The sequence below is a fragment of the Bos grunniens genome, chromosome X (genome assembly GCF_055505025.1).
Source record: "Bos grunniens cultivar Pamir isolate PY7600 chromosome X, Bosgru_T2T1.0, whole genome shotgun sequence".
Classification (NCBI taxonomy): domain Eukaryota; kingdom Metazoa; phylum Chordata; class Mammalia; order Artiodactyla; family Bovidae; genus Bos; species Bos grunniens.
In genome coordinates this window covers 25,516,203-25,535,767 of record NC_141194.1, presented here as the reverse complement: position 1 = coordinate 25,535,767, position 19,565 = coordinate 25,516,203, and the positions used below count along the sequence as shown (strand labels likewise).

Genomic DNA, 19,565 nt, shown 5'->3' with positions numbered 1-19,565 from the left:
GGGCAAGCAACTTACAATCTGACTTATATTGTGATATAAAATTGATTTGATATCACTGGGATGTAGATCTCCTGATGAGAGCTGACAAAGACCAGCTGAGGCTTTAGCTAAATGATGTGTGAGAGCACTGAGGAGCAGACAATTGGAAACTAATGAGATGATAAAAGCTTTCAGGTATGTGAGTTGATCAGCTACCTGCTGAGACCCTCTCACTGTCGAGAACTCCCATACTCAGGGCCCTCTTTTCCATCTTAGGTACAATCAAGGTTAGTGATATTCTGTGAAGTATTGTCCCTGCTCATTTTTGGAGGTGAAGTTGGAGAACAGTGGGAACCAGTAGGTATATCTTCCATCCCACATTTATATATATTCCAGTCTAAGCTTTCTTATGTGTTTACATATAGTGGCACAGGGATGACTTATGAAGGGATTGTCGGCCATAAGCTGAAACCTTGTGGCACTAGGGGTTGTACGTACTGCTCCATAAACTACTGACCTCGACTGAGATTCCCTGACCCCACCTCTGACCAATCCTGGACGTATTCTACCTTTTACCAAGAGCAGTGACTGTGGTAGGAAAAATGAGGTATGAGGCTATGTTTTAAAGTCAAGTTAAAATCAGGTTTTAAATTCTAAAAAAATCAATTGGATTTCAATTTCAACTTCAAGGAATTCAGAATAACTCATGATGAGATGGAATTAGACTACAACAGAATATACTAGCAAAATATAAATGTGTACATAAAACAAGGGTTACTGAACTATTAAAAAGTGGGAACAAATTAAAAATTCCCAAGACTGGACTAGACAAGCAATTTTCTATACCAGCTTCAAGAAATTCTCCAGAAAACAAGTGTCCTGCTGTCATATCAGTATAGAAAATGCTGCAAACCACACCTCCTTCTTAAAGTGTCAAGGCCCATAGAAATAATACAGTAAATAAGAAGGGGCTCGCTTATTGCAGAGTTTCAAAATACTCAGAGTGAGAACACTTGCTGTCATATGATTACATCTTGGGGAACACTGAGCTGCTATTGTTTATATAATTATCACAGACAGGTATATTAATTAAAGGAAATGTAAAGCCACACACATGTAAATGTAAAGCCAACTGATAAGTCAAATTGGATAATTTACCTTTTCTTGAAATTCACAAACAAATTTTAGGTGTGGAGATTATTTCATTATTTTACTTTTCACCATCCACAAGAATGCAGCTATTGAAAAACACTGCTAGATTTAAATCTACATACAGTTCTCAGGCAATCTAGGGCAGAAATTCAAGAGTACAATATAGAGTCACTTACCTTTGAATGTAATCCAAGTTTTTATGTCTCTTGGCAAATATGGCACTTAGAATTTGACAATACACTTTGTGCAGTCAAGCCAGAAGGCCATCTATAATACAACTACAGTTGTCTGTTATCCACAGAGGATTGGTTTCATGACCCACTGTGGACACCAAAATCCACATATGTTTAAGTACCATAGTCAACCCTCCATGTGAAAGTTCCACATCCACAGATTCAAACAAATGCAGATTGTGTATTAAGTTTGTGATCTGTGGCTAGTTGAATCCATGGATATTCAATGCAGGGACATAGAGAGCTGACTAAAAATAATAACAAAAAATCTACACATATGCAGTTCAAAATCATGTTGTTCAAGTGTCAACTGTATTTCTGTCAAAGTTTTCTTTCCCTCTCTATCAATACTTCCTTTCTTTCATTATTTTATGTTGCTTCTTTCTAAAAATAACCTATTTTACAACATCCTAATTCAAATCTGTAGTAACAGGTTCATTTAGATTCTGTTTTACTCAAAACCCATTATTTCAAAATATAATTGTTGATACTGCAGTCGATTATTATAGTGCAACACTAACCTTACTCCAAGTGTTACCACAGGAAAAATTTAATATTGATGTAGTTTCATTAATACCATTTGAATATGAATGTGTAGTAATTCTTTTATCTTCCAGATAAAGAATGAGGTTCCAGCTCAAGATGATGATGTAGGAAGATCCTGAACTCACCTCTACCCATGGGCAAACTGGTTCTACAGCTACGTAGGAAACAATTTCCTCCTTAAAAAACCCAAAGCCTAGCTGAATGATGACTATACACCAGATAGATGAGAACAACAACATCTCAAAGTAGGTAGGAGATGATGGAACCCAATTTCACCATAAACCCCACCCCAGCATGGTGACCCACAAACAAGAGGGAACTTGAAACCCAGAGCTTCTGCACTTCTGGGTATTTATCCAAAGAAAACAAAAACACTAACTCCAATAAATATCTGAAGCCTTATGTTCATTGTATCATTTATAATAGTCAAGGTGTAGAAACAATCTGACTGACCATTGATGGATGAATGGGTAAAAAAAATATGTTTTATATCACACAATGGACTATTATTCAGCTATAAAAAAAAGAATGAAACTTGCCATCTGTGACAACACAGATGGGCAGTGAAGGGATTATGCTTAAATGAAATAAGTTAGACAGAAATAGACAAATTTTATGTGTGGAATTTAAGGGGAAAACCCCACCAAACTCACAGATACAGGTTGGTGGCTGCCAAAATCAGGGAGTGGTGGGTAAGAAAAAAAAGAATCTTGTATGTCTTATGTATTTCACTTCTAGCACTCCATCCTAAGGAGAAAATAATGAGAAATGTGCTTATACTAGAGTATCTATGTATCTACAGATCATCTCAGTAGGGAAGTTTTGATAATCAACCACTATTTGGATGTTATTTAAAGGAAGAAGTATTATAAAAGACCATGGAATGATGTTTTTAGTGTTAGACAAAGTGGCATCAGTCAATAGGCACAGCATAAATGAATCTTCCTAAATGCATAAGTTAGGCAAAGGTTAAAATATACATCATCATACTAATATATGCATTATTGATAACGGTGATTTATGATTTAAATGTTTCTAGTAAACAGTATTCCTTTGGTAAAAAGTGTAACATCGAGAACTAATACATTTGTACAAACCATAAGCCTGACACTGTTTCAGATGCTCTGAATGTATTAGTTTAATAAACAAAATGCTTCTATGAGCTATAAAGAGTATCAGCCACCTGGTATCACACCACTAGTCTATACCAGTAGTGGTAGCAAAGATTTTTGGTTTGACCCCCTAGGTGGGACCTGAATCCAGACAATAAATCCACAGACCATATACTGACCTCAAATTCTGAATCCAAAATGTCACAGTGAGCCAGGAAATGTTTCTCTGTATGCAGCTTTTACTGAAAGCTATATTTATATTGGTGCTTAGTCACTGTGGCACTACAACCAACAATTTTATATAGGTACAAAACATTGAAATATACTGAAATGTATTTCAGCTAAAATCTCATGAAATATGGGACAAACTACTTGAGTAGAAGATATGTTACATTTTATGATCAAACCCAGTAATCTTCAGTTCAGTTCAGTTCCAAATTACATTAGGTTTCAGGAAAAGGGAATTTTTGATTTCCATAAATATCTAGAAACTTATAAAACTCTGGGTTGTAAAATTGCAGTTTTATGAAACAAATATGATTTAATTCAAAAAGACAAAACAATGGAAAATTCATTTGGGAAATTCATTTTAGTTGCTTGAAAATGTGGTAATTGAGAGAAATGTTGGCATGAATGATACAATTCTTTGGTAGCAAAGTACTTAACTCACTGGTATTTTAGTCAATGAGACTGTTTTGGGGGAAACAAAAAGTTTCTCTTTGGACTTTAAAACTGTTTAATTAGAAGGCAGATAGCGTAATACAATTAATAAAAGGATAATTTGGTAGGAAAATGTATTTGAATCAAAATGAAAGGAACTGACTGAAATATTTCATATAAGTAGAATTCACTAGTTTGAAAATGTATACATTCAAGAATTTGTTGCTTATACTTTAAAAATTCTTTGATTCTAGAAATGGGAACATTAAAAAAAAAATCTGTGTGGTAATAAAGATTTTAAAAATCCAAAACATGCTTTCCTACTAATAATGAGAGTTATTTAAAAAAGAACTCACGGAAGTTTTCATTCATGGCTTTTTGTCAGTGAGCAACAATGCTTTTGAGAAAGCAGAATGGTACTAGCACCTGAGAAGGACCACCTCCTCCAGTGACCATCCCACCTAAGAGATCAAGCCCTGAGCCTTTGGCGTGGGAGCACTGACTCCAAGACCCTAGACTACCAGAGAACTAACCATATGGAATATGAAATAGTGAGAACTCACACAAAGGAAACCACTTGAATACAAGACCCAGCAGCACCCACCCACCTGAGCAGGATGCCTCATCTAAACAACAAACAAAACAAAAATACAAACCCAATCATCAGCAGACAGGATTACCACCTCACTCAGCCTTGCCCATCAGAGGAAAAACAAACAAACAAACAAAAACTCAGCACATATCTCACCCTATACAAAGCTTACACAAACCACTGGACCAACCTTAGGAGGGCAGAAGCCAAAAGGAAGAAAGATTTCAACCTTGAAGCCTGGGAAAGGGGACCTCAAACACAATAAGTTAAAAAAAATAATAATGAAAAGGCAGAAAAATACTACACAAATGAAGGAACAAACTAGAAACATAGAAGTCCAAATAAATGAAGAGGAAATAGGCAAACTACCTGAAAAAGAATTCAGAATAATGATAGTAAAGATGACCAAAAACCTTGAAAACAAAATGGAGAAAATGCAAGAATCATTTAACAAAGACCTAGAAGAATTAAAGAATAAACATACAGAGACAAACAATACAATTACTGAAATTAAAAATACTCTAGAAGGAATCAATAACAGAATATCAGAAGCAGAACAAATCAGTGAGCTGGAAGATAAAATGGTGGAAATAACTTCTGAAGAGCAGAATAAATTATAAAGAATTAAGAGAACCAAGGACAGTCTCAGAGACCTTTGGGACCATATCAAATGCACCAACATTCAAATTATAGGGGCCCCAGAAGAAGAGAAAAAGGGTATGAGAAAATTTTTGAAGAGATTATAGTTGAAAATTTCCCCAACATGGAAAAGGAAATAGTCAATCAAGTCCAAGAGGCACAAAGAGTCCCATACAGGATAAACCAAGGAAAAACACGCCAAGACATACTAATCAAACCAACAGAGACTAAACACAAAGAAAGAATACTAAAAGCAGCAAGGGGGAAGCAACAAGTAACATACAAGGGAAACCCCAAATGCCTAACAGCTGATTTTTCAGCAGAAACTCTGTAGGCAAGAAGGGAATGGCAGGATATATTTAAAGTACTGAAAGGGAAAAATCTAGAATCAAGATTACTGTACCTGGCAAGGATTGCATTCAAAATTGATGGAGAAATTAAAAACTTTTCAGACAAGTAAAAGTTAAGAGAATTCAGTACCACCAAACCAGCTTTACAACAAATGTTAAAGGGGCTTATATAGTCAAGAATACAAGAGAATAAAAAAGATCTACAAAATCAACCCCCCAAAATTAAGAAAATGGAACATATATATCAATAATTACTTTAAATGTAAATGGATTAAATGCTCCAACCAAAAGACACAGACTGGCTGAATGGATACAATAACAAGACCCATATATATGCTGTCTACAAGAAACCCACTTTAGGCCTCAAAACACATATAGACTGAAAGTGAGAGGATGGAAAAATATATTCCATGCAAATGGGAAGCAAAAGAAAGCTGGAGTAGCAATCTTCATATCAGACAAAATAGACCTTAAAATAAAGAAGATTACAAGAGATAAGGAAGGACACTACATAATTATCAAGGGATCAATCCAAGAGGAAGACATAACAGTTGTAAATATCTATGCACCCAACATAGGAACACCTGAGTACATAAGACAAACACTAACAGACATAAAAGGAGAAACTGACAGTAACACAGTAATAGTAGGAGACTTTAACACCCCACTCCTACCAATGGACAGATCATCAAAACAGAAAATTAATAAGGAAACACAAGTCTTAAATGGTACATTAGATGAGATGGATCACACTGATATCGTCAGGACATTCCATCCAAATGCAGAATACACCTTCTTATCAAGTGCACATGGAACATTCTCCCAGATAGACCACATTTTGGGTCACAAATCAAGCCTCAGTAAATTTAAGAAACGTGAAATCACATCAAGCACCTTCTCTGACTACAATACTATGAAACTAGATATCAATTACAAGAAAAAAAGTGTAAGAAACACAAACATAATGGAGATTAAACAACACGTTTCTAAATAATCAACAGGTTACTAAAGAAATCAAAAGGGAAATTAAAAAAAAAATTCTAGAAACAAATAACAATGAAAACACTCAAAACCTATGGGATGCAGCAAAAGCAGTCCTAAGAGGGAAGTTTATAGCAATACAATCCTACCTCAAGAAACAAGAAAAACATTGAATAGACAATCTAACTTTACACCTAAAACAACTGGAAAAAGAAAAATAAGAAAACCCCAAAATTAGCAGAAGGAAAGAAACCATAAAGATCCAAACAGAAATAAATGAAAAAGAAATGAAAGAAACAATAGTAAAAACTAATAAAACTAAAATGTGGTTCTTCGAGAAGATAAACAAAATTGACAAACCTTTAGCCAAACTCATCAAGAAACAAAGAAAGAAGAATCACATCAACAAAATTAGAAATGAAAAAGGAGAGGTTACAACAGACAATGAAGAAATACAAAGGATTATAAAGAGACTATTATGAACAACTATATGGCAATAAAATGGATAACCTGGAAGAAATGGACAGATTCTTAGAAAAGTTCAATCTAAAAGGCTGAACCAGGAAGAAATAGAAATTATGAACAACCCATTACAAGCACTGAAATTGAAGCTGTGATCAAACATCTCCCAAAAAACAAAAGCCCAGGACCGGATGGTTTCACAGGAGAATTCTATCAAACATTTAGAGAAGAGCTAATGCCTATCCTTCTAAAACTCTTTCAAAAAATTTCAGAGGAAGAAACACTTCCAACCTCATTATACGAGGCCACCATCACCCTGATACAAAAACCAGACAAAGACAACACAAAAAAGAGAAAACTACAGGCCAATATCACTGATGAATATAGATTCAAAAATCCTCAACAAAATTTTAGCAAACAGAATTCAGCAACGCATCAAAAAGCTCATACACCATGATCAAGTTGGGTTTATTCCAGGAATGCAAGGATTCTTCAATATATGCAATCAATCAATGTAATACACCATATTAACAAATTGAAAGATAAAAACCATATGATCATCTTAATAGATGCAGGAAAAGCCTTTGACAAAATTTAGCACCCATTTATGACTAAAATTCTTCCAAAAATGGGCATAGAAGGAACCTACCTCAACCTAGTAAAGGCCATATATGATAAGCCTATAGCAAACATTATTCTCAATGGTGAGAAACTGAAAGCATTCCCCCTAAGATGAGGAACAAGACAAGGGTGTCCACTGTCACCACTATTAATCAACATAGTTCTGGAAGTCCTAACTACAGCAATCAGAGAAGAAAAAGAAATAAATAGAATGCAGATCAGAAAAGAAGAAAGAAAGCTCTCACTGTTTGCAGCTGACATGATACTGTACATAGAAAACCCTAAAGATAGTATTAGAAAATGACTAGAGCTAACCAGTTAATTGAGCAAAGATGCAAGATACAGAGTCAATACACAGAAATCACTTGCATTTCTATATACTAACAGTGAAAAATCAGAAACAGCAATTAAGGAATCAATCCCATTCACCACTGCAACAAAAAGATTTAAATATCTAGGAATAAACTTACCTAAAGAGACAAAAGAACTGTACACAGAAAATTATAAGACACTAATGAAAGAAATCAAAGATGACATAAACAGATGGAGAGATATTCCATGTTCCTGGGTAGGAAAAATCAATATTGTGAAAATGACTATACTACCAAATGCAATCTATGATTCAATGTGATCCCTATCAAATTACCAATGGCATTTTTCACAGAACAAGAACAAAAAATGTCACAGTTCATATGGAAACACAGAAGACCCCGAATAGCCAAAGCAGTCTTGAGAAAGAAGAATGGAGCCGGAGGAATCAACCTTCCTGACTTCAGATTATACTACAAAGCTACAGTCATCACAGCAGTATGGTACTGGCACAAAAATAGAAATATAGACCAATGAAACAAGATAGAAAGCCCACAAATAAACCCATGCAACAAAAATATGGGTACCTTATCTTTGACAAAGGAGGGAAGAAAATACAATGGGGCAAAGACAGCCTCTTCAATAAATGGTGCTGGGAAAACTGGACAGCTACATGTACAAGAATGATATTAGGACACTTCCTAACACCATGCACAAAGATAAACTCAAAATGGATTAAAGACCTAAATGTAAGACCAGAAACTATAAAACTTAGAGGAAAACAGAGGCAGAACACTCAATAACATAAATCAAAGCAAGATCCTCTATGACCCACCCCCTCAGTTCAGTTCAGTCCCTCAGTTGTGTCCAACTCTTTGTGACCCCATAAACCGCAGCACACCAGGCCTCCCTGTCCATCACCAACTCGCAGAGTCCACCCAAACCCATGTCCATTGAATCAATGATGCCATCCAACCATCTCATCCTCTGTCGTCCCCTTCTCCTCCTGCCCTCAATCTTTTCCAGCATCAGGGTCTTTTCAATTGAGTCAGTTCTTCACATCAGGTGGCCAAAGTATTGGAGTTTCAGCTTCAACATCAGTCCTTCCAATGAACACCCAGGACTGATCTCCTTTAGGATGGGCTGGTTGGATCTCCTTGCAGTTCAAGGGACTCTCAAGAGTCTTCTCCAACACCACAGTTCAAAAGCATCAATTCTTTGGCACTCATCTTTCTTCACAGTCCAACTCTCGCATCCATACATGACCACTGGAAAAACCATAGCCTTGACTAGACGGACCTTTGTTGGCAAAGTAATGTCTCTGCTTTTCAATATGCTGCCTAGGTTGGTCATAACTTTCCTTCCAAGGAGTAAGCGTCTTTTAATTTCATGGCTGCAATCACCATCTGCAGTGATTTTGGAGCCCAGAAAAATAATGTCAGCCACTGTTTTCCCATCTATTTCCCATGAAGTGATGGGACCGGATGCCATGATCTTTGTTTTCTGAATGTTGAGCTTTAAGCCAACTTTTTCAGTGTCCTCTTTCACTTTCATCAAGAAGGTCTTTAGTTCTTCTTCACTTTCTGCTATCAGGGTGGTGTCATCTGCATATCTGAGGTTCTTGATATTTCTCCCAGCAATCTTGATTCCAGCTTGTGCTTCCTCCAGCCCAGCATTTCTCATGATGCACTCTGCATATAAGTTAAATGTGCAGGGTGACAATATACAGCCTTGATGTACTCCTTTTCCTATTTGGAACCAGTCTGTTGTTCCATGTCCAGTTCTAACTGTTGCTTCCTCACCTGCATCAGGTTTCTCAAGAGGAAGGTCAGGTGGTCTGGTATTCCCATCTCTTTCAGAATTTTCCACAGTTTATTGTGATCCATGCAGTCAAAGGCTTTGGCATAGTCAATAAAGCAGAAATAGATGTTCCCTAGAGTAATGGAAATAAAAACAAAGTAAACAAGTGGGACCTGATTAAACTTAAAAACTTCTGCACAGCAAAGGAAACTATAATCAAGGTGAAGAGACAACCCTCAGAATTGGAGAAAATAATAGCAAATTAAACAACTGATAAAGGATTAATTTCCAAAATATACAAGTAGCTCATATAATCCCATGCCAGAAAAACAACCCAATCAAAAAATGGGAAAAAGACCTAAACAGACATTTCTCCAAAGAAGACATACAGATGGCTAACAAACACATGAAAAAATGCTCAACATCACTCATTATTAGAGAAATGCAAATCAAACCTACAATGAGATATCACTTCACACTGGTCACAATGGCCATCATCAAAAAGTCTACAAACAGTAAATGCTGGAGAGGGTGTGGAGAAAAGGGAACACTCTTGCACTGTTGGTGGGAATATAAATTGATACAGCCACTGTGGAAGATGGTATGGAGATTCCTTAAAAAACTAGGAATAAAACTACCATATGACCCAGAAATCCCACTCCTAGGCATATACCCTGAGGAAACCAAAATTGAAAAAGACACATGTATCCCACTGTTCATTGCAGCACTATTTACAATAGCTGGAACATGGAAGCAATCTAGATGTCCATCAACAGATGAATGGATAAAGAAATTGTGGGACATATACACAATGCAATATTACTCAGCCATAAAAAGGAATGCATTTGAGTCAGTTCTGATGAGGTGGATGAACCTAGAACCTATTATACAGAGTGAAGAGAGTCAGAAATAGAAAGGTAAATATCGTATTCTAACACATAGATATGGAATCTAGAAGAATGGTACTTAAGAATCTATTTACAGGGCAGCAATGGAGAAACAGACATAGAGAACAGACTTATGAACATGGGGAGAGGAGGGAAGGGGTGAGATATATGGAAAGAATGACATGGAAACTTACATTACCATTTGGAAAATAGATAGCCAACAGGAATTTTCTGTGTGTCTCAGGAAACTCCATCAGCCTAGGGGGTCAGGTTGGGAGGGAGATGGGAGGAATGTTCAGGAGGAAGGGGATATATATGTATATCTATGGCTGATTCATGTTAAGGTTTGACAGAAAACAGAATTCTGTAAAGCAATTATCTTTCAATTCAAAAAAAGAAACATAAAAAAGAATTCACAGAAATACATTTGTCCTAGCATAAAATGAAACCAGAACTATTAATGCACAGATAATTTATAAACAAATGCCTATAGACTTTGAAAACTCCTAATTTTCTGATTATAATTCTTTATTCTGCAATGATTTGACAAACTCCACTACTGAAGTTAGTGAAACACATAATTTAGGCAAGCAAAGGTTATAAATTCAATGCTGAAAACCTTTCCTCCAGACTATATACCTTCTTAATTTCAGTTAAGATTCTTTGATTTATACATAAAAACAAACATTTATACAGTGAACCTACTTTTTAAAAGTTTCCTAAATAGTGTAGTTTTAAAAATTATCAAATAGTAAATGCCAGCCCACGGTGTTTCAAAAAAAAAAAAAATGAGGAAAAGTAGTCAATAAAATATTGATGATCATTTCTCAAATCTACCAAATTAATGAAACAATTTGAGGAAAGGCTGATGGAAATCCTGTTAATGCAGTTCCAAGAAACTATGGCTCATATTTACAAAATACAAAATGATGGAATTATCTTTAAAAACTGGTCATGGATGGATAAAGATAGAATTTTCCAGAAAATGGCATGGTCCCCAAATTTTTTTAAGGTTCCTAGCCTGTCCGAAAGTGACCCTTCTTACTACCTGTGAGACTGGGAACTTATAAGTCAGATACCAAGTCTGTTTTCATAGGAGGTCTTTGTAGTCATTTGGTCAACATATTACGTCAATACTATTTCTTTAAGAGTGAGATTATAATGCCTAATTTGATGAGAATCACTTGCAAATATGATGCTGTAAGTATGGCTGTGACTGCACAAGCAATCTGTCGAGTTATATATCTGGGAATAAAGGAGGACAAATTCTTATTGAGTCTGTGCAAATAAGTATATAACACTGTCATGAAAGGTAAGGGCACTCAAGTATAAACTACTGTTTGTTTCAGAACTATGAGAGGCCAGTGACAAATAGCATTAAATTGTTTCATTTTACTTTTACAGAAGCATACTGTACTAAATTAAGTGTTGCTGCTGCTGCTGCTGCTAAGTCGCTTCAGTTGTGTCCGACTCTGTGCGACCCCATAGACGGCAGCCCACTAGGCTCCCCTGTCCCTGGGATTCTCCAGGCAAGAACACTGGAGTGGGTTGCCATTTCCTTCTCCAATGCATGAAAGTGAAAGGTGAAAGTGAAGTCGCTCAATCGTGTCTGACTCTTAGCAGCCCCATGGACTGCAGCCCACCAGGCTCCTCCATCCATGGAACTTTCTAGGCAAGAGTACTGGAGTGGGGTGCCAAGTGTTAGGAATAGCTTAAGAAGAAAATGCATGAGACTGCCTTACATAATATTAAAAATCAAACATTAAAAAAATTCCAGTAATGTTTTAAACAATTATAATAAGATTGTTTTCCTCAGTCCGAAATGATGAATTTTGTTTCATCAGGTCTCAATTCAGCAATCTGCTTTTGCAAAGTATGCTTGCTTCTGCACTAAGAAGGGTTCTAGAAATCCTGACTAGAAATCCATACCATAATCTCAAAGTTGTTAACCAATGCCGACTGGGCAGCCTGTAGACATAAACTATTCTTTAATTTCTATTTCTTTAATTTCAGAGTACCTGTTAGAATCCTTTCCAAGAGGTTCTATGACTGTCCTTCTTTGTTGAAGACACAAATGTTAGATTCTGGATTATACCAGAGAGTTGAGGCAAATATTTAGAAGCAAAAAATCAGTTGATGAGACAGAGGGGCTATGGTTAATTTATCACTTTGCTAATAGTATCATAGTTTACTACTGCTGCTGCTGCTGCTAAGTCGCTTCAGTCATGTCCGACTCTGTGCAACCCCATAGACAACAGCCCACCGGGCTCTGTCGTCCCTGGGATTCTCCAGGCAAGAGTGCTGGAGTGGGTTGCCATTTCCTTCTCCAATGCATGAAAGTGAAAAGTGAAAGTGAAGTTGTTCAGTCCTGTCCAACTCTTAGCGACCCCATGGACTGCAGCCTACCAGGCTCCTCCGTCCATGGGATTTTCCAGGCAAGAGTACTAGAGTGGGTTGCCATTGCCTTCTCCAGTTTACTACTGGGGTACAGTAAATAATTATTTTGTAAAGATTTAATCAGTAGTTTCTTGAGGCATAAGAATGCATTATGGCAGCACAGGCATTAGCAAATCACTAAGCCTCCCCATGAAATGTAAAATCTCTATAATATTTACACTGATACAAATCCTTATGATTATACAGTGGAAGTGAGAAATATATTTAAAGGACTAGATCTGATAGACAGAGTGCCTGATGAACTATGGACAAAGGTTCATGACATTGTACAGGAGACAGGGATCAAGACCATACCCAAGAAAAAGAAATGCAAAAAAGAAAAATGGCTGTCTGAGGAGGCCTTAGAAATTGCTATGAAAAGAAGAGAAGCAAAAAGCAAAGTATAAAAGGAAAGATATACCAACTTGAATGTAGAGTTCCAAAGATTAGCAAGGAGAGATAAGAAAGCCTTCCTCAGTGATCAGTGCAAAGAAATAGAGGAAAACAATAGAATGGGAAAGACTAGAGATCTCTTCAAGAAAATTAGAGATACCAAGGGAACATTTCATGGAAAGATGAGCTCGATAAAGGACAGAAATGGTATGGACCTAACAGAAACAGAAGATATTAAGGAGAAGTGGCAAGACTACACAGAAGAACTGTACAAAAAAGATCTTCATGACCCAGATAACCACGATGGTGTGATCACTCACCTAGAGCCAGACATCCTGGAATGCGAAGTCAGGTTGGCCTTAGGAAGCTTCATGACGAACAAAGCTAGTGGAGGTGATGGAATTCCAGTTGAGCTATTTCAAATCATAAAAGATGATGCAGTGAAAGTGCTGCACTCAATATGCCAGCAAATTTGGAAAACTCAGCAGTGGCCACAGGACTGGAAAAGGGCAATTTTCATTCCAATCCCAAAGAAAGGCAATGCCAAAGAATGCTCCAACTACCGCACAGTTGCACTCATCTCACACTGTAGTAAAGTAATGCTCAAAATTCTCCAAGCCATGCTTCAACAATACGTGAACTGTGAACTTCCAGATATTCAAGCTGGTTTTAGAAAAGGCAGAGGAACCAGAGATCAAATTGCCAACATACACTGGATCATTAAAAAAGCAAGAGAGTTTCAGAAAAATATCTATTTCTGCTTTATTGACTCTGTGAAAGACTCGGACTGTGTGGATCACAATAAACTTCGGAAAATTCTGAAAGAGAGAGGAATACCAGACCACCTTACCTGTCTCCTGTGAAATCTGTATGTAGGTCAAGAAGCAACAATTAGAACTGGACATGGAACAACAGACTGGATAGGAAAAGGAGTACGTCAAGGTTGTATATTGTCACCCTGCTTATTTAACTCATATGCAGAATTCATCATGCGAAATGCCAGGCTGGGTGAAGCACAAGCTGGAATCAAAATGCCAGAAGAAATATCAATAACCTCAGATATGCAGATGTACCCACCCTTATGGCAGAAAGCGAAGGAGAACTAAAGAGCCTCTTGATGAAAGTGAAAGAGGAGAGTGAAAAAGTTGGCTTAAAGCTCAACATTCAGAAAACGAAGATCATGGCATCTGGTCCCATCACTTCATGGGAAATAGATGGGGAAACAGTGGCAGACTTTATTTTTTTGGGCTCCAAAATCACTGCAGATAGTGATTCCAGCCATAAAATTAAAAGTTGCTTACCCTTGGAAGGAAAGTTATGACCAACCTAGGCAGCATATTCAAAAACAGAGACATTACTTTGCCAACAAAGGTCCATCTAGTCAAGACTATGGTTTTTCCAGTGGTCATGTATGGAGGTGAGAGTTGGACTATAAAGAAAGCTGAGTGCTGAAGAATTGATGCTTTTGAGCTGTGGTGTTGGAGATGACTCTTGAGAGTCCCTTAGACAGCAAGGAGATCCAAACAGTCCATCCTAAAGGAGATCAATCCTGAGTGTTCATTGGAAGGACTGATGTTGAAGCTGAAATGCCAATACTTTGGCCACCTGATGCGAAGAGCTGACTCATTTGAAAAGACCCTGATGCTGGGAAAGATTGAAGGTGGGAGGAGAAGGGAGCGACAGAGGATGAGATGGTTAGATGCCATCACTTACTCAATGGGCATGAGTTTGAGTAAACTCTGGGAGTTGGTGATGGACAGAGAGACCTGGCATGCTGCGGTCCGTGGGGTCGCAAAGAGTTGGACACGACTGAGCAACTGAACTGAACTGAATATTTTAACTATAAAAATTTAAACTCAGGAAAACCAAGCCTCTCTTTTGATTTGACAGTTTTGTTCACACAATTCTTACAATAATGTTAATTAATATGGAGATACCAAACCTATTTAGAGCATCTTTTCTAAGATAAATAATAAATCTTTGTGATTTTCCAAGGGTCTCATGGAAATTCTATACGATCTCTTTAAATGTGAATGTTAGACTTGAACTTTTATTTTTCTCAAATTAGATCCTATCTTGGGCAAGTAAAATGAAAGTTGTCAGAGATCTGATCAATTGTTTAAGATAGGATGATGGATGCCTGAGAAACAATATATGGTTACCTATTTAATCAAAGTGACAGTAAAATATTGTTAAATAATTATTTAAGAAAGTAACACAGTTGTAAGGAACTTTATCTTTTTGACAACTGAAGAATCCGTGCTGTTTTTATTGTTAATTAAATAATCAAAATAATAAAGCCAAACAACTATTTTTGTGAGATGGGGATTACCTACAGAAAGTAAATAATAACCTTTATAACTTCCTGTTAAGATTCTTAAAAGATACCTTAATGATTTTAACAAAGGAAAAAGTCACAATATACTCTTGCATTTATATTTTTGGCAGTAAAAGTTTCAATATTCTTTTTTCAATATTATTTTTTTTTTGTATAAATAACCTCATCTAAAATGAGCGAACTTTGGTAAAATTTTAATATATTTCATTGTCTCTTTTCATGCTCAATTATTACATACTAAGCTAAGTAAAAACTACCTTTCTTCAAACCTTCTACAATTTTCCATATCAAATTTAGTCACTCACTAAACTGTTTGACATCCTGGAACAACTGGAACCTTTAGAACAAAATGACCCTCTTTTTCTGTTGATAAACAGAACCACATTTTATTACCATACATACTAAGTGTATTTACCTTGGTACTGTTCCTCCTAATATATTCTCAACCAACTACAATAATTATAACTTTTAATAAAGAAAATGAACCATTTCAGAAAAATACTAAGAGGTCTATTATTTGAGAACTCCCTATCAAATACTTTAACAGGCTAAGAAAATTTATTCTCTGCAGCCACATACAGCACTTTTATACCTTCACAAATTAGCTTAAGTGAACATGTTTATTAACATCACCCAAAGACATAGCCACTGTAAGGCATATAAGAATAATCAGTAAAAGCATATAAACTTAAAATTGTATGTTTACTAATCAATGTTAGATTGATGCTGAAGCTGAAGCTGCAATACTTTGACCACCTGATGCAAAGAACTTACTCTTTGAAGGCAGGAGGAGGAGGGAACGACAGAGGATTAGATGGTTGGATGGCATCACCGACTCAATGGACATGAGTTTGAGCAAGTTCCAGGAGTTGGTGATGGTCAGGGAAGCTGGCATGCTGCAGTCCATGGGGTCTCAAAGAGTCAAGCACAACTGAGTTACTGAACTGAATCAATGTTTGAGAATTCACTTTTACTTGGAAATTATCTAGGCATCTATTCACTATCTAATAACTCAATTTAATATTACTACAAATTTGTAAATTATATTTAAACTGAAACACTACAAGACATATTCACTGTTGATACAAAAAAGTGTCAGAATAATGATTCAATTTAGCCCAAAACAAACTAATCTCTTTCATAATTGTAAATGTTTCCTAGGAGTCATATTAACTGATTTCATCAGTAAACTAATATAAAAAGCCTAGAAGTTCAGATCAACTTGTGACTTCAAGAGAAAGTACCCCCAAAACTAAAAAACAAAAACAAAATGCTTGGATTATAAACCATACTGACAGATTCAAGGAAAAGAGAGAGTTACTACTTATTATTTTAGCCAAAACTACTAGTTTAATTTGTCCAAAGATTCATCTTACTTATGCAAACTTAGATTAAAAGTGTTTTTAAGTCAGCAATTTCTATATTTTTTTTACATATTTTACATTTAGAATTATTAGGTCAGGTTGTTTTTTTTTTTTTTTTCCCTATGCTTTTAAAGCAGAATATTAGATTTCTGTAAGGGATCTTTTGGAGAAGGCAATGGCACCCCACTCCAGTACTCTTGCCTGGAAAATCCCATGGACAGAGGAGCCTGGAAGGCTGCAGTCCATGGGGTCGCTGAGGGTCGGACATGACTGAGTGACTTCACTTTCACTTTTCACTTTCATGCATTGGAGAAGGAAATGGCAACCCACTCCAATGTTCTTGCCTGGAGAATCCCAGGGACAGGGGAGCCTGGTGGGCTGCCGTCTCTGGGGTCGCACAGAGTCAGACACGACTGAAGCGACTTAGCAGCAGCAGCAGCAGCAGCAAGGGATCTTTTATCTCTGTATACAAATCAGAATAGCATTCCTTTATGTTTAAGGGATATAATCAGAGAACATAATTCTCCATCAAAGTGGGAAAACATTTCACACTGACATCAGGCAAGATGAAGTCCTTTTATTAAGTACAGGTACACAGACACAAACAGAACCTATACCTTCTGTTCCACAATTTCAGCCACAGGACAATATTAAACACTAAACCCTCCAGTTAAAATCTCAGAGAGACTTTCTTCATTCTAATTGGTATAAAACTCCTAACTGACTTAAGCTCATAAATAGCAAACAAACAAACAAAAAAAAACCGAAAAGATCAACAAACTATATTCTCCACTATCTCTATCATTCATCCAACATATATCATGAAATGGTAAGATTGTGAGACCAAATTTCCAATCACTGATGCTGCCAAGAGAAAGTAACATCACTTGAGTCCAAGACAGAAACAAATATAAAAACACAAAATCAACAGAAAGGTGGAAGAAAAGAAACTGAGTAAAAACTAAGAGTCAGCAAAATGGAAGTTCTGTTGTCATTTGGAATTCAATCCAGTAACCAGGAGAAGACAGGCCTGGAACTAACCAGCCCACAAGGTTTAATTTCCTTGTCTCCATCAGGTGCATCAGCTGGGGCATCTCAGTGAAACCTCCAACATGGTTCAGGTAGAATTTTCACTAAGATAAAATCATGTGAAAAGTTAGGTAAATAGTTTACCAAAGAAAAGATAGAATTAGATGCTGCGTTAGAAAGCTTCTTACTGTCTAAGAGGACTATAAACTATTAGGGATTATCTGTTACAACAGACAGAAATGACTTTTATCTCTACCAGTTAACCTCTGCCCTACAAAACTATAAAATAGCCCAGACAACAGAAAGGCAAGCCCAGGGTTATCTTTTTCCCATTTCCAAATTTCAGAGAATTTTCCTGACAGATTTCACCTATGTTTACCTCCAGTGGTTGAAAAGAGAGTTAATATAATTTCAGGAGAGAAGCTGATAAAGCATGTTTCATGAGAACTTAGGGTAGCTGTCTCCATCTAAAGCAAAGTTACCCAGGCTTCACCTAGATTTGAATGAACAATTTAAAGCATGTGAGGAATACCCTCACACAATAATTTTTTCTTAGAGTTAACAATCAGTTGATCTACTTAAAACACTTAAAGTGAAGTGAAGTCGCTCAGTCATGTCTGACTCTTTGAGACCCCATGGACTCTAGCCTATCAGGCTCCTCCATCCATGGGATTTTCCAGGCATGAATACTGGAGTGGGTTGCCATTTCCTTCTCCAGGGGATCTTCCCAACCCAGGGATCGAACCCAGGCATCGCAGGCAGATGCTTTACCATCTAAGGTATTTTACAAATTAACATACTCTGTTTTTAGTTAAAGAAAGTTAAGGGGGAAAAAAATCTATTAAAGTCCTAGAACATCAAGTCTACCATTCCTTGGACCTATAATGAAAATAATATAATCAGATATGTTTCTTCAGAAATGTTATGCATTGAAACATTAAACTCCCCACAACCTCCAACACTACTTGCTAAGGCCATCTAGAAAACGACAATACACTCAAGACCTATACCAGTTCCTGGAAGCTTCTGTCCCTCTTTCTCTGGCCACCACCAGATCTGAAAGATAATTGGATTAGAAAAAAAATGTCAATATTATACTTAGTATATAGCTCTCATATAGAAACTCTGAGACAAGTAACTCTTAGAGATAGTGACAAAGAATCAAAGATCATTTACACACATTAAACTAGAGCAAATAGATGGTATTCATGAACTTCCCACTACTTTACTTGTGGGTAAGGTGAAATGAAATATGATAAATATACAAAATTTTTAAAAAAACTATAAATACAGGAGCATAATTTGAAAAAGAGGGGAAAAGAGAAATAAAAATTATGACAACCAACCAACCTAACAAAATCCCCACAATAAATGATTTGCACTACAGAATAATTTTTTCCAGTTTTACTGAGGCATAATTAACAAAAAATAGTATAAAGTATATATAACAAGATTTGACAAACACAGACTTTGTGAATTATTTACTGCAATCAAACAAATTAGCACACATATTACCTTACAGTTCCCTTTTTTGTGTGTGTGATTACAACACTTAGGATCCACTCTGAGCAAATTTCATGTATACAATACACTATTAACTACAGTCACCATGCTGTACATTAGATCCTCAGAACTTATTCATATTCCAGTTTCAGGTCTCTACCATTTGATCAACATTTCCC

At 36.4% G+C, this 19,565-nt stretch overlaps 1 long non-coding RNA gene across 2 annotated transcripts in view; it reads left to right on the top strand.

The window, feature by feature from the left end:
• LOC147340006 (uncharacterized) overlaps window positions 1–7,117 on the top strand; it is a 384,986-nt gene extending 377,869 nt beyond the window's left edge. For both annotated transcript variants that reach the window (XR_015159236.1, XR_015159235.1), the window contains one exon: window positions 1,982–7,117. This is a non-coding gene — a long non-coding RNA (uncharacterized LOC147340006). The remainder of the gene's footprint in view (window positions 1–1,981) is intronic.
• Window positions 7,118–19,565: the final 12,448 nt, after the last annotated feature.